The sequence below is a fragment of the Canis aureus genome, chromosome 22 (assembly GCF_053574225.1).
Source record: "Canis aureus isolate CA01 chromosome 22, VMU_Caureus_v.1.0, whole genome shotgun sequence".
Classification (NCBI taxonomy): domain Eukaryota; kingdom Metazoa; phylum Chordata; class Mammalia; order Carnivora; family Canidae; genus Canis; species Canis aureus.
Genome location: NC_135632.1, coordinates 44,128,828 through 44,143,344, shown reverse-complemented (window position 1 = coordinate 44,143,344; position 14,517 = coordinate 44,128,828). Strand labels below are relative to the sequence as shown.

Sequence of the window (14,517 nt, the reverse complement as noted above, 5' to 3'; positions counted from 1 at the left end):
TTTATTTTCTTGTAATTCTGGAGGCTGGAAAATCCCAGATTAAGTCTGGCGGGATTGGGTTGCTGGTGAGAACTCTCTTCCTGGCTTGTCAACAGCCACCTTCTCACAGTGTCCTCACATGGCCTTTCTGCTCTAAACACAATCTCTGGTGTCTCATGCCCTTCTTATAAGGACATACTCCTATCAGGTGAGGACCCCATCCTTATGACCTCATTTAAAGTTAATTATCTTCTTAATTACCTTCTATCTCTAAATACAGTGACATGGAGCATTGGTTTCAGACTATGAGCTGGGGGGTGGGATGGGGCACAATTCAGTCCATAGCAGGACTCTGTAGAAGAGTAGGGCCTGACTGGCAGAGGATGGAGGAGGACACTCAATAACAGTGGCCAAGACTGGCGAAGGATCCTGTGAAAGCAGAAGACTGATGCCAAGGCTACTATCTATTTCAGATCCTAGGAGGATCTGTGTGCAGCAAGCAGGGGTTTTACTGCACTACAATGCTCAGGAACAAGTAATGCTACAGTACTTCAGTTTCTAAAATTAAATGCTATGTGTTTGTGAGCTCCCATCCATCAAGAAATGAGAACCCCATCTCAGTCATCCCTGGAGATCTTCCTCTCTCTACATTCTCCCAGGGCTGAGTGAAGCTCTCTAAGCCTCCTTACAAGGTCTGAAACACCTAGGGAAGGTTCTCTGGCCTTGGTGACATACTGGTCAGGTATGTCAGATGACACACCTGCCACAGTGGCCATGCTTATCATCTAAACTTGCATAGTCTTTCAGAGATGGTAGGTGGCTGCTTGGTGCTCTGCCTAATAAGACATCTTCCACCAGGGCACCCAGGGTTTGGAATACAGCCTCCTTGTGGTATGATGAGGCTATTTGGCTCTTGTTCTGTCATTTTCCTGAACACCACCACTACTCCCAGCTCAAAAAAGTGAATAAAGTGCACAAAGTGTTGAGGTTTCAAGCATGCAAAGAAAATCCTCTTTCTAGTTCCAGGCAGTGCCCACTCATCCCTAGACCCGGGTAGTAGATTCACACCCCACGCCTTCCTGCTCTGGGAGAGGCCCAGTAGGCCTGTGATAGAACAAAGCCGACCGTCCTTTTGGGCTTGGGCTTGGGGAAGACCAGAGGAAAGCTGATGATTTGGTGCCCTGCAGTGTATAATGGGCTCTCCCTAACAGATTCCTTGAAGTATTCAGGCCTCTGGAACCTGGAGAACAAATATGCAGAATCACCCAGCCCTTGAAGGCAGGGAAGACCAGGGGCATATCTCCTGTTTGAAAAGTAATGCAGTCAAAAGAGATCCCGAAGAATGAACAGACCATAGAATATCAGTGCTGAGAGAGAACGGTGTCTCTCCCAGTAGTCTCCCTTTTTTGCAGATAAGGAAACGGAGGCCCAAAGAGGGGAAGGGACCTGCCTAAGTTTATACAGATGGCCAGTTCCAGGGAAGGAGTAGATCCCTGAGACTGCTGCCTCCCACTCTGGCCCTGCTCTTCTCATTGTCTTCTGGTGTGGGCTCAATTCCTCTGCTCCAACAAAATCTTTATAATTTACCTGGTTTTGCTAACTATAAAATTGCCAGGTACTTCTCAGAAAACCTGCAGTACATCTAGAAGCCCTAGGGAAACATGTGCACTCACACCCACACAGGCATAAATGTAATGTGCATACTTATATATACATACACTGTACCACTCCAAGGTAATTCTGGTTAGCACAAGAACACTGCTTTCCCAGGACATGGGCAAAATATCCAGCTCAGAGATCTGGCACATAGGTAGGGTAGAAAGTTTGACATTTGCTTCCCACACTAATGAAGAGTGTGGATGCTGCTTTCAGCTTTCACTGAGCTCAGAATGGGAATGGGTGTCCATAAAGAGACCACCACCAGACCACAGAGTCAGGGGAGAAGATCCAGAAACTCCCTTTTAGGATTGCTAAACCCATTATGCTTGGCCAAGAGTCTATGAGCCCTCAGGAAAGTGGGGAGCCCCTTATGGTACTTGAGATTTGGCAGCCCTGCATGCTGACCTGGGCATGCTGCTGCTGAGACAGGGTGGGAAGAGGACCTGAGGACAGCTCCAGATTCCTGAATCAGCACTGACCCTCTGCAGTGAGCTGTTCTGACCATGAAGGATGGTGAGAGCAAGGGAGGACAGCACTAGGCACAAGATGACCTTTGCTGGTGCTTATTATGCGCCAAGGGCCTCATGTGGATGATCTCATTTCAGGACTGGAATGAGTGTGGACAAGATGGTGGGGCAGCAGGTGAAGAGCAGGGCCTTGACAAGTGACTTTGGGAGGGCTGCGATTTCTAGGGTTCACTGCTGGATCAACGTGGAGCACAAGAGAGAGGGAGAAGCCAGAGTGACTGCCAAGCTTCTCTGATAAAATATTACTTAGTGAGTTCTAGGTCTCTCCCTGAACTTAGCTCTGAATTCTTCGGCCACCAGCTGGGAGCAACCCCAGGTAGTGAAAGCAAGTGTGTCTATGTCCTGCTGGCCACAGCTCCACAGCAAGGGTAGAAAGGGAGAAAGAGAAGAAGGCTGCTCTTGGGACCCCTGCCCTAATTCTGGCCCCTGGAACCATGTTCTCCCTCCTCCTGGTATCCATTGGCTTCTTCCTGACCTGCTGCTGCCAGGAGAGGCAGCCACTGGGAGATGGGGGTGAGGGTGGGGGATGGGGGGGTGGAGCACAGGAGGAGGCAGCTCTCAGAGAAGAGGGGAAGAAAGGCTCACTTAGTCCAGCTGTTTCTCTGGAAAGATGGGTTAGCCAGACAGACCTCGGAGAGTCAGATGTCAGAGGCAGCCGCTGCAGTCACTCCCTTGCAAAGCACCTGACTCCCTTACTGGGGTAAGTGTCAGTTTGCCATAATTACTTAGGTAGCGCCCCCCCCATCCTGCTCCTCCAGGCTCAGCACCAGGGGGCCTACTCCTGTTCTCCAGGGAAGCAACAAGTGGGGCTGGCAGGCAGACTCCTCAGCCAGAGAGGAGTAGAAAAGAATATTCAAATGGAGCCAGGCTCTGCAGAGTCACTCCAGGTGATAGGCAGCATGCCCAATCTCCTCACCTACAAGCCTCAATGAGCTCTGACAGCAGCCCTGAGAGCCTAGAGGTCTTATCTTTCTCGTTTTAATGCCAAGGAATCTGAGTTAAGAGCAAATTTTTCCAAATCACAAAGAGAGAATTCAGGTGGGAAGCTGAGGCAGCCAGTTCATCTCTGCACTGTCCGGCGCACTGGAGATACTAATTTAGAACTCACTTTTCAGAGTCCCTGGGGATCCTTGGCTACAGAATTCTGGGAATTCTGGGAGTCTAGGAGACTTGGGGGACCAAGCGCGGGGATACAGGCTCACCCACAGGGTCATTTCTTTGGCAGCATCCAAATGATTTCCTAACAATCAAAGGCATGCCACCATTCTCTTCAAGGAATGAGATTGGGGATTCCTTGGGGGGAAATTGGACTACTCTTTTGCCACCTTTGTACCCCCATTCTGACTCTTCAAAATCTAGCAAATATATATGCAATAAATATTTATTATATAGTAATAATAATACAAATTGAGTTGTATTAGGACACCTGGGTGGCTCAGTAGTTGAGCATCTCCCTTTGGCTCAGGTTGTGATCCCAGGATCCCCCACAGTGAGGCTGCTTCTCCTTCTGCCTATGTCTCTGTCTCTCTGTGTCTCTCATGAATAAATAAATAAATAAATAAAATCTTAAAACAACAACATCAACAACAAATTGAGCTATATCTCATCTAAGGATCACAATTATCTCATGAAGTAGGTATTGTCATTATCAGATCCATTCTTTAGATGATTCAAGCCTCAGAGAGACTATGGAGTGGATCCAAGGTAACCCAGCTATTTGGTACATGGATGTGAGGCCCAAGGGGCCTCCACTGTCTGCCATGTTTTGGCTCCAGAGAAAACAGAGTCATTGTAATGTGGATGGTGTAGGGTTGGGGGCAGACTGCACCCTCTCTAGCTCACTCCACCCAAATTTATCTGTTTCTGGTCATTTTATTTTTTAGGTTTTTGTTTTAATTCCAGTTAGTTAACAGTGTTATATTAGTTTCAGGTGTACAATATAGTGATTCAACACTTCTGTATAGCACTTGGTGCTCTTCACAAGTGCAGTCTTTCATCTCCATCTCCTTTTTCACCAATCTCCCACCTACCTCCCCTCTGGTAACCAGCAGTTTGTTTTCTATAGTTAAGAGTCTGTTTCTTGGTTTGTTTCTCTTTAACTTTTCCTTTGCTTGTCTTTTGTTTCTTAAATTTCATATGAATGAAATCATATGGTATTTGCCTTCCTCTGACTGGAATTTCACTTAGCATTATAATCTCTAGCTCCTACCATCTTATTGCAAATGGCAAGATTTCATTCTTTCTTATGGCTAATATTATATATATATATATATATATATATATATATATATATATATATTCCATGTATATGGCTAATATCTATATATATATTCCATAGATGTGTGTGTGGTATATATATATATCATATCATATCTTCATCATCCATTCATCTATAGATGGACACTTGGGCTGCTTCCATATCTTGGCTACTGTAAATAATGCTGCTATAAACAGAGGGGTGTGTGTATATCCCTTTGAATTAGTGTTCTTGTATTCTTTGGGTAACTACCTCGTAGTGCACTTGCTGGATCATCAGATAGTTCTATTTTTAACTTTTTGAAGAAGCTCTCTATTGTTTTCCACAGTGACTGCACCAGTATGCATTCCCACTAACAGTGCACAAGGGTTCCTCTTTCTCTACATCTTTGCCAACATTTGTTCTTTCTTATGATGCTGACTTTAGCCATTCTGACAGGTGTGAAGTGACATCTCATTGTAGTTTTGATTTGCATCTCCCAGATAATGAGTGATGTTGAACATCTTTTCATGTGTGTGTTGACCATCTGGATATCTTCTTTGAAAAAAATGTCTATTCATGTCTTCTGACCATTTTTTATTGGATTGTTTTTTGGGTATTGAGTTTTGTAAGCTCTTTGTATATTTTAGGTACCAATCCTTTGTCAATCCTTTGTCAGATATGTCATTTGTAAATATCTTTTCCCATTCTGTAGGCTGCCTTTTGTTGATTATTTTCTTTGCTGTGCAGAAGCTTTTTATTTTGATGTAGTCCCAATAGTTTATTTTTGCTTTTGTTTCCCTTGCCTCAGGATATGGTCATGTTAAACCCAATTTAAACTCCATTATTTTGTTCTGGGAATGGAATACATAAGAAATGTTTTATTACCTTCAAAGTTGATGACAGAACTGTTATATCAGTTAGGAAATCCCCACGATTGCTTGAACAGAGATTCACTAAAGAGTGGCCTGAAGAATATGTGGATCTTTTCCTCTAACATATTGTGATGTGGAGAAGTAGGTGGTTCTGAACCAGTATAGCAGATGCAGGAGTCCATTGATTCTCACACTTTTTGCATCTTTCTGCTCTTCCATCCTTAGGGGATAGGTTTCATTCTTTAGCATTGCCTCAAGGTCACAAGATGGCTATTAGAACCACACCATCACATCTGTATTCCAGGCAGGAAGAAGGAGGAGGTCGAAAAGGATAAAAAAAGTATTTATCAACTGAATTCGCCCCATTTTAAAGGAGTTTTTCTAAGCCTCTTCCAGTAATGGTCACTTATACCTCATTGGCCAGAACTTAGGGTGAGTCTACCCTTAGCTTCAATGAAGATTGCAACAATATTTTTTTAAGGTGGGAACTTTGGTGCCTCTAATAAAATTTGATTTCTCTTACTAAGAAAAGAGGAGAGTGGATATTCGGTGAGCCCCTTAGACCCTCTGCTATAACTTTAATTTGCTTTGGCCTGACTCAGGTCATTATAGTCAAGGACAGCCCTGAGGGGAAAAAAGAGCACTTTTTAATAGAGACTAAGCTATAAGTGGCTTGACTATCAGAAACTTTGATGTGAGCCTGGCCAGCTCTAAACTCTTTCTAGCAGCCTCCTCAATAGCACAAACTGTCTCTGGGCTGGCCTCAGGTAGGAAAGCATCTATCTATGGAAAATAAATATGTTTGGTTTAACTATGTCCTGCAGCTGCTATGAGCCTCAGGGGAGCTAATGCACATAACAGCACCTCATAAAATATGAAGTACTAGCACTGTCCAGGACTGCACTACTAAATGAGGTCCTAGAACCAACAGCATTGACACCAACCTGGGAGCTTGCCAGAAATGAAAATTCTCAGCCCCACCCCAGCCCTAATGAGCCAGAATCCGCATTTTAACAAGGTCCCAAGTGATCCAGGTGCATATTAAGCTTAAGACGCACTTCTCTGAAGAGTTGAGGGCCTGTCTCATAGGGAGGTCAGGTGACAGAAGACAAGTCAGCTCACCCAGGACACTTCCTCAAACCTGATTAAGTATCTTGTGAGAGTCACTCTCCCCATCTGGGCTCAGTCTTCCTGCCTGTTACAGCAAAGGTATGCACCAGCCTCTTGCTCCCTGAAGTGTGATCTTGGACCAACAGCATCACCAATCACTGTTAGGAATGCAGAATCTCTGGCCCCACTCCAGAGTGATAGAATCAGTAACCTGCATTTTGGCAACCTCTCTAGGTATGGCATCTGTTGATTCAAGTTCAAGAAACCCTGCTGTAGATGCCTATGTGCCTTAGTGTGAGAGAAATCCAAATAACGTAGGCAAGTGGTCCCAGGGTTCTGGACTGATGTGGCTGATGAGAGTCCACCATATTCCTACAGTTCAGCCGATTGGGCTGAGTACAGATAAACTCCCTCTGAAAGCTCAGTGATTGGTAGACCACAGGGTCAGGGAGTGTAGTGGGCCCTACCACTGGTACTGTAGAGAGATGCCTGGGATAGGTCTGGGGGCAGGATCAGCTGGGGGTTCCTCATCTGGCACTTCTCCTCCAGAGCTGGAAGGGTACCTGGAGATTAAGACAGGAGCTGCAGGTAGGGCTCTGGAAATGGCTCTGAACCATGCCTCCCTCATCCCCTTTCTCTCTCCAAGGAAGGTGGGCACATCTGAGATGCATGAGTGAGCCGTGTGTGCACCATTGAGTCAATGCCACCGGCTTTCAGCAGCAGAAGTGGAGCCTACCTTGCCAGTCTTCTTGCCACTGAACACTGGGTTATTCAAAAGAATCCTTTAAGACTGCTTGATGTTTTGGACTAAATAAAGCTGTGCTCCCACTCCAATTGAGCTTATAATGGAGTCTAATTTTATAAAGAAGCCGATTAATGGCTTTGTAAATATAAAAGAAAGGATCCCTGCTTTTTTTCTTGACCAGAAAGCCCCAGAAGTTAGTCCTGTAAAAATGTCAAATCTTGCTTTAAAGAATGGCAGGACTGGTCTAAGGAGAATAACAGGAAATGACTCACAGAGGGCACCCCGAGGCAGCTCCACTCAACAAAGGGGCCCCCTGCGCAGTAATGTGAGGCTGCTGGCAGCTGCAGGAGGAAGGTGCCCCTCCCGCCCACGGGTGTGTGTGTGTGTGTGTGTGTGTGTGTGTGCGCCCGCGCGCGTCCATGCCCATGCTGTCTCTTCTTTTTTTTTTTATAAACTTATTTTTTATTGGCGTTCAATTTACCAACATACAGAATAACACCCAGTGCTCATCCCGTCAAGTGCCCCCCTCAGTGCCCGTCACCCACTCACCCCCACCCCCCGCCCTCCTCCCCTAGTTCGTTTCCCAGAGTTAGGAGTCTCTCATGTTCTGTCTCCCCTTCTGATATTTCCCACTCATTTTTTCTCCTTTCCCCTTTATTCCCTTTCACTATTATTTATATTCCCCAAATGAATGAGAACATACACTGTTTGTCCTTCTCCGATTGACTTACTTCACTCAGCATAATACCCTCCAGTTCCATCCACGTCAAAGCAAATGGTGGGTATTTGTCATTTCTAATGGCTGAGGAATATTCCATTGTATACATAGACCACATCTTTATCCACTCATCTTTCGATGGACACCAAGGCTCCTTCCACAGTTTGGCTCTTGTGGACATTGCTGCTAGAAACATCGGGGTGCAGGTGTCCCGGCGTTTCACTGCATCTGAATCTTTGGGGTAAATCCCCAGCAGTGCAATTGCTGGGTCGTAGGGCAGGTCTATTTTTAACTCTTTGAGGAACCTCCACACAGTTTTCCAGAGTGGCTGCACCAGTTCACATTCCCACCAACAGTGTGAGAGGGTTCCCTTTTCTCCGCATCCTCTCCAACATTTGTGGTTTCCTGCCTTGTTAATTTTCCCCATTCTCACTGGTGTGAGGTGGGATCTCATTGTGGTTTTGATTTGTATTTCCCTGATGGCCAGTGATGCGGAGCATTTTTTCTCATGTGCATGTTGGCCATGTCTATGTCTTCCTCTGTGAGATTTCTGTTCATGTCTTTTGCCCATTTCATGATTGGATTGTTTGTTTGCTTCTTTGCTGTTGAGTTTAGTAAGTTCTTTATAGATCTTGGAAAGTAGCCCTTTATCTGATATGTCATTTGCAAATATCTTCTCCCATTCTGTAGGTTGTCTTTGAGTTTTGTTGATGGTATCTTTTGCTATCGTGCTGTCTTTTCTAGGCTGGGACTGTCTGTGGGGCCTGGGAACTGCTGACATGCTAGCCCCACAGAGACAGAGAAGCATGTGAGGCTGAGAGCCAACACAACCAGCATTTGTTGCTTTAAGAAAACTCACCTAAAAATAATGTTAAACTCACCTCACCAGCCCACAGACTCTTACCTGTAGTAGACTCTCTTTGGCTCTCACCTTGATCCTATTTGATAAGCAAGTGGAGACAGGGAGATGCCTCTCCTGGTTTCCTGTGGACTAACTCAGGCCTAAACCTTCTATTCTGTCGTCTGCCTCTGTACCATGTGCCCCCCTTTCATTGCTTCTTCTTGTACTATTCTTCCTCAGTGCCTAGGCTTGCCCTGTCCAAGGCCCTCCCTGAGGACAGGATCACTGGGCCTCCCCCAGACTCCTAGATCTCAGGTGATGGATGGAGAGGAAGGCATTCAGATGGAACACACTGGTACAACCACAGTACTGTTAAGATATTGAATTTTTTCCATGACAGTTGTTAAGGAGCTACTGCCTTGAGGTCCTGTATTAGTCAAAAAGTAGAATCTACATCAGATCGTTCAGGAAATGTTAATAGAGTGACTATTTACAGAAGTCTGGATGTAGTTATATTAGTTATCTACTGCTGTGTAACAAATTACCCCAACATTTTGCAGCTTAAGCCAATCCACATTTATGATCTCACAGGGTTTCTGAAGGATGAGAACCTGGGAGTGGCTTAGCTGGGTGGTTCTGGATCAGGGCATCTCACGAGGCAGCAGCCAAGCTGTTCACAAGGCCTGCATGCATCTCAACATTGCCTGGGGCTGCAGGGTCCATGGCTGGGCTCACTAAGGGGATTGTCTGTCAGCAAGCCACAGTTCCTTGCTGGCTATTAGACCATGTGGCCACTCCCTAGGGTTGCTGACCTGGTGGACTGCCCCTACCGCCAGAATAAGCAACCAAGAGAGTGAAAGCTAGAGGACACCCTAGACAAAAGTCTGCAATCTTCTATAGCCTATTCCCACAAGTGGCATACCATCCCTTCTGCTTATTCCATTGCCCATACAACTCAAACCTGGCACAGTGTGGGTGGGGACCACTCAAGGCAAAGAATACTAGAAGTCATAGATCAGTGGGACCATCATGGAGGCTGGCTCCCATGGGCATTAAGGATATTGAAGCACTCAGAGCCCAGCAATGGCAGGATGCTTTTTCTATCCCTAGACCTGAAGGGGTAAGAGGGAGCTAGACCTGTGGATGAGGAGCACGTAGCAGGACACAGCCACTGCTGGAACACAGCCTGGAGCAAGCAGGAAACAGGGGAGATATCCTGACTGCTTCTTATTCCTTCCCCTCAGTCTCCTGCTACTGCCTCCCATGAAGGGAACCCAACTGGAAATCAGGCAGCAAGTGAGTCCAACTGATGCAGCCTGAAAGGATCAAGGAAGCATGACAGAGAATGATCTCAGGTGAGGATGTGGATAAATCAATTCTAACCAGCACCCCCAAATGTTCTCTGGCCACCCCAGCTGCCCTGGCTTTTTCCCTGTGACCCTCAATCCCAATTATGTCCTGTGATCCAACAGTTCAAGGGCTACACTGGCCATACCTCTAATCCTCACTCTTACTACTTCTACACTGGCCACTCTCAAGGACCCTCCACTACTTAGTGACACCCATTCTGTTTGGTCGGTGCCCAAGTCTTATCATTCTAAATATTTTGAATACCACCTCTGGTCAGAACAGGCAACAAAGGAAATGATTTGAACCAAAGCAGAGAATGATGGACAAGGAGGGTTAAATGAGAGAGTTCTGTCTAGGAAAGGAGGAGCCCCCAGTTCACACATAGTCCCACATTTCTGAAGCAGCCTGAACCCAGAGCAGAATTGGGCTCTTGGGTGCTCCCTGGCTCAAAAGAGCTGCCTTTTAGAACACGGAATGAATCTCTCAGGGCCACCAGCATTTTACCTGTGGTTTGTCATGCAGTGGGAGGCCCCAGTGGTAGGATGGGAGAGCAGACAAAGCCTTTTCTAGACAGAGCCTCCTCCACATCGCGTCCGAGCTGTTCCCTGTGTAATGATGGCATATGCAGAATTTAAGGATAGGAATCTTCTAAGGTATCTTGGAGTAAAGTCAGGCAGAGAAGTTTCCTGAAGTGGAACTCAGAGCTGCTTTGGAAGGGAACAAGAAGGGGAGAGCATTCTAGTGGAGGGGATTAGGGGATGTGGAGGCAGGAACCACCAGTATCATTCAAAGACCAGCTGAGGGATGGCAGGGCACAAACAGGAAGTAATGAGTGGGCAGATTAGAGGTAAATTTATCATCATGGCCTGCGTAAGAAGACCCAGACCCTGGAGCCGACCTGAGACATGTAGCCCATGACTGAAGCCAGCTGTGGCACATCTGGGGCCAGCTGATGAGATGTTTGGAATGGCACAGGGAGTTGAATGCCATACAGAAAAGGTGGCCAGGCCACTGTAACCTGGACTGTGCTTTGCATAAATCTCTGCATGTTAATTATAATATATTTACCCTCTAAAAGAACAGAAACCCATCCAGAATCTCTTCCTCTTTTCCAACACTTCTGTTTTTTGGCATTTCTGCTGCTGGCTATTTCCTTCCAGATCTCTAACCTGATGTGTCCTCCTGTTCTTGCTCTGCTCATCCAGTGATGGATGACTGTGATGGGGGACTGTGAGAATGATCAGGTGAGCACACACCTCAGAGAACAACCGAGGCAGTCCTTCCTTTTAACTCATGTCAAATTAAGCCAACGGAGGGGATGGGCCTTGCTCAAGGTCACATAGCAAGTTGGTGGCAAAGCAGAGGTCAGGACCCTGCTGCATTGTGAGGAAGGGCAGGGAGGTTTTCTCAGCATTGTGTAGATGGAGCGGGAAGGCAGCTGCAGGCCCCAGCGGCTCTGAGAATATGCTGCTGTGGGGCTCATCAGAGCATTCTTAAGTGTAATTGACTTTTAGGCATTAAATTTTTACCAGAATGAGCTCACAAGGTCTGTAGGGAGAAGGAAAGTGCCTGGCATTTCCTGCCTCTTGGGGCAGTGTCTGGGGAGCAGAAAGCTCATCCTCAGAATGAGCTCCATCCTGCAGTATGGAGCCCTCCCCTGAGAGGGAGAAGAGTGAGGCCCTAGGAGAGAATGCAGACCAGGATACAGAGTTCAGTGGCCAACCGGTTCTCATTAACTCTAGGGGAGGAAGAGAGGATGAGAGCTAAGTACCCACCCAACAGCCCTCAAGCAGACATGCGTATGCAAAGGGTGCCTACTACAGAAGTCTCGGAGAAAAGACAAGTAACTCAGTACTGCTCATAGGGAGCATCCCACTCTCCCTTGACCATGCTCACCCACCATTTTCATCCCTAAACCTGTCCCACCATCAATCATGGACCTTAGGTTGGATCACTACCAATCTCAGGGCCACAGTTTTCTTATCCATACACAGTATGGTCAAGATGATATCTGAAAGTTTTTTGAGCATTGTCATTTCTTAATGAGGGAGTTAAGGTTTCCACATATTGATGCAGCCACTCCTTCCCCCCGCCAGGCAGGGTGTCACCTTTGATGTGCAGGTGCCAAGGCTTAACAGCCATCCCTGGAACAGCAGCAGCCACTCCCTTTAGGCTTTAGTGCTAAAATAAAGATCCAGAGGCTTATGGAGATTTATTTCCATTTAGATCTGAAAAATTCAAGAGCTGTGTGTTTTTTTTTTAAAGCAGACTTATTGACGTGTAATTGACATACCGTGAATTGCACATTTTTAAAGTGTACAAGTTGATAAACTTTGATATGTATTATTTGCTTATAAAACCAACACCACAATCAAGATTGTGAACATATCTATTATTCCCAAAAGTTTCCTCATGCACCTTTGTCCACCCTTTTACCAACCCTTCCTTCCCCTATCCCCAGGTCACCACTGATTTACTTTCTGTCACCATCGTTCTGTTTACATTTCTTAGAGTTTCATATAAATGGAAACATACAGTGCCTATCTGTTTTTATCCAGTTTATTTCACTTAGAATAATTCTTTCAGGCAAGCATCATTTATGTCCTCACTTGTATAAATAGTTCACTCCTTTGTACCAGGTAATGTAGCCTTGGATGGCTATGCCATGATTTATTTATCCATTCACCTGTTAATTGACTTGTTTGCAGTTGTTTGGGGCTATTAAGAATAAAGCAACTATTAATATATGTAAACAAATCTTTGTATGGATATATGCCTTAATTTCTATTGGGTAAATTTCCAAGACTGGAATACCTGGTTGTGTTATAAAGTAATGTTTAACTTCCTGAGAAATAACCAAGCTATTTTCCAAAGTGTGTGCACTACTTTCCACTCCTACCAGCAATGTATGACAGTTCCAGTTGCTCTACATCCTCACCAAAACTTGGTGCAGACTTTTCCCCTTCTTTTCTCTCTCTTTTTTTTCACCATTTCAATAAATGTGAGGTGGTGTCTCACTGAGATTTTATTTTTTTAACTTTATTTATTCATGAGAGACAGAGAGAGAGAGGAGAGAGAGAGACTGAGAGGCAGAGACACAGGCAGAGGGAGAAGCAGGCTCCACGCAGGAAGTCCACGCAGGACTCGATCCCGGGACTCCAGGATCACACCCTGGGTGGAAGGCAGGCGCTAAATGGCTGAGCCACCCAGGGATCCCTCACTGAGATTTAAATTTGCATTTGCCTGATGACTGATGATGTTGAGCATCTTTTCATGTACTTTCTTATCAGCTGTCTAAAATAGTTTACCCATTTTTTATTAGATTGTTTTTCTTCTTATTGAATTGTAAGAACCCTTTGTATATTCTAGATATAAGTCCTTTATATCTTTGGTATATGTTTTTCAAATGCTTTCTCCAAGGCAATGTCTTTTAAGAACAAATGTCTTTAATTCTGAAGTCCAGGAATACTAAATCCAGCAAAACTATTCTTCAGAAATGAAGGAGAGATAAAGGCATTCCCAAATAAAATACAAATCAAAACCACAATGAGATACCACCATGTGATATCTCACACCAGTGAGAATGGGGAAAATTAACAAGGCAGGAAACAACAAATGTTGGAAAAGATGTGGAGAAAGGGGAACCCTCTTGCACTGTTGGTGGGAATGTGAACTGGTGCAGCCACTCTGGAAAACTGTGTGGAGGTTCCTCAAAGAGTTAAAAATAGACCTGCCCTACGACCCAGCAATTGCACTGCTGGGGATTTACCTCAAAGATACAGATGCAGTGAAACATCAGGACACCTGCACCCCAATGTTTATAGCAGCAATGTCCACAATAGCCAAACTGTGGAAGGAGCCTTGGTGTCCATCGAAAGATGAATGGATAAAGAAGCTGTGGTCTGTGTGTACAATGGAATATTACTCACCCATTAGAAACGACAAATACCCACATTTGCTTCGACATGGAGGGATCTGGAGGGTATTATGCTGAGTGCAATAAGTCAATTGGAAAAGGACAAACATTATATGGTCTCATTCATTTGGGGAACATAAAAATTAGTGAAAGGGAAAATAGGGAAAGGAGAGAAAATGAGTGAAAATATCAGTGAGGGTGACAAAACATGAGAGACACCCAACTCTGGGAAATGAACAAGGGGTAGTGGAAGAGGAGATGGGAGGGGGTTGGGGTGACTGGGTGATGGGCATTGAGGGGAGCACTTGGCGGGATGAGCACTGGGTTGGCAAATTGAACTCCAATAAAATTTTTTTTAAAAAGGCATTCCCAAATAACCAAAAGCTAGAGGAGTTTATCACTAGACCTGCTATAAGAAATGCTAAATGGAGTTCTCAGGTTGAAATGAAAGATGCTAAGGGCTAACAGGGAAACATGAAAATATATAACTCACTGGTAAAGGTAAATATACAGTCAAACTCAAAATACTCTAACACTATAATGGTGGTGCATACATCAATT

The 14,517-nt window shown here is 45.2% G+C and overlaps 1 long non-coding RNA gene across 1 annotated transcript in view; it reads left to right on the top strand.

Annotated features, from left to right (window-relative positions):
• LOC144294121 (uncharacterized) overlaps positions 1-14,517 on the top strand; it is a 64,251-nt gene that overhangs the window by 18,423 nt on the left and 31,311 nt on the right. Inside the window, exon 2 of the long non-coding RNA XR_013361520.1 lies at positions 9,935-10,045. This is a non-coding gene — a long non-coding RNA (uncharacterized LOC144294121). The remainder of the gene's footprint in view (positions 1-9,934; positions 10,046-14,517) is intronic.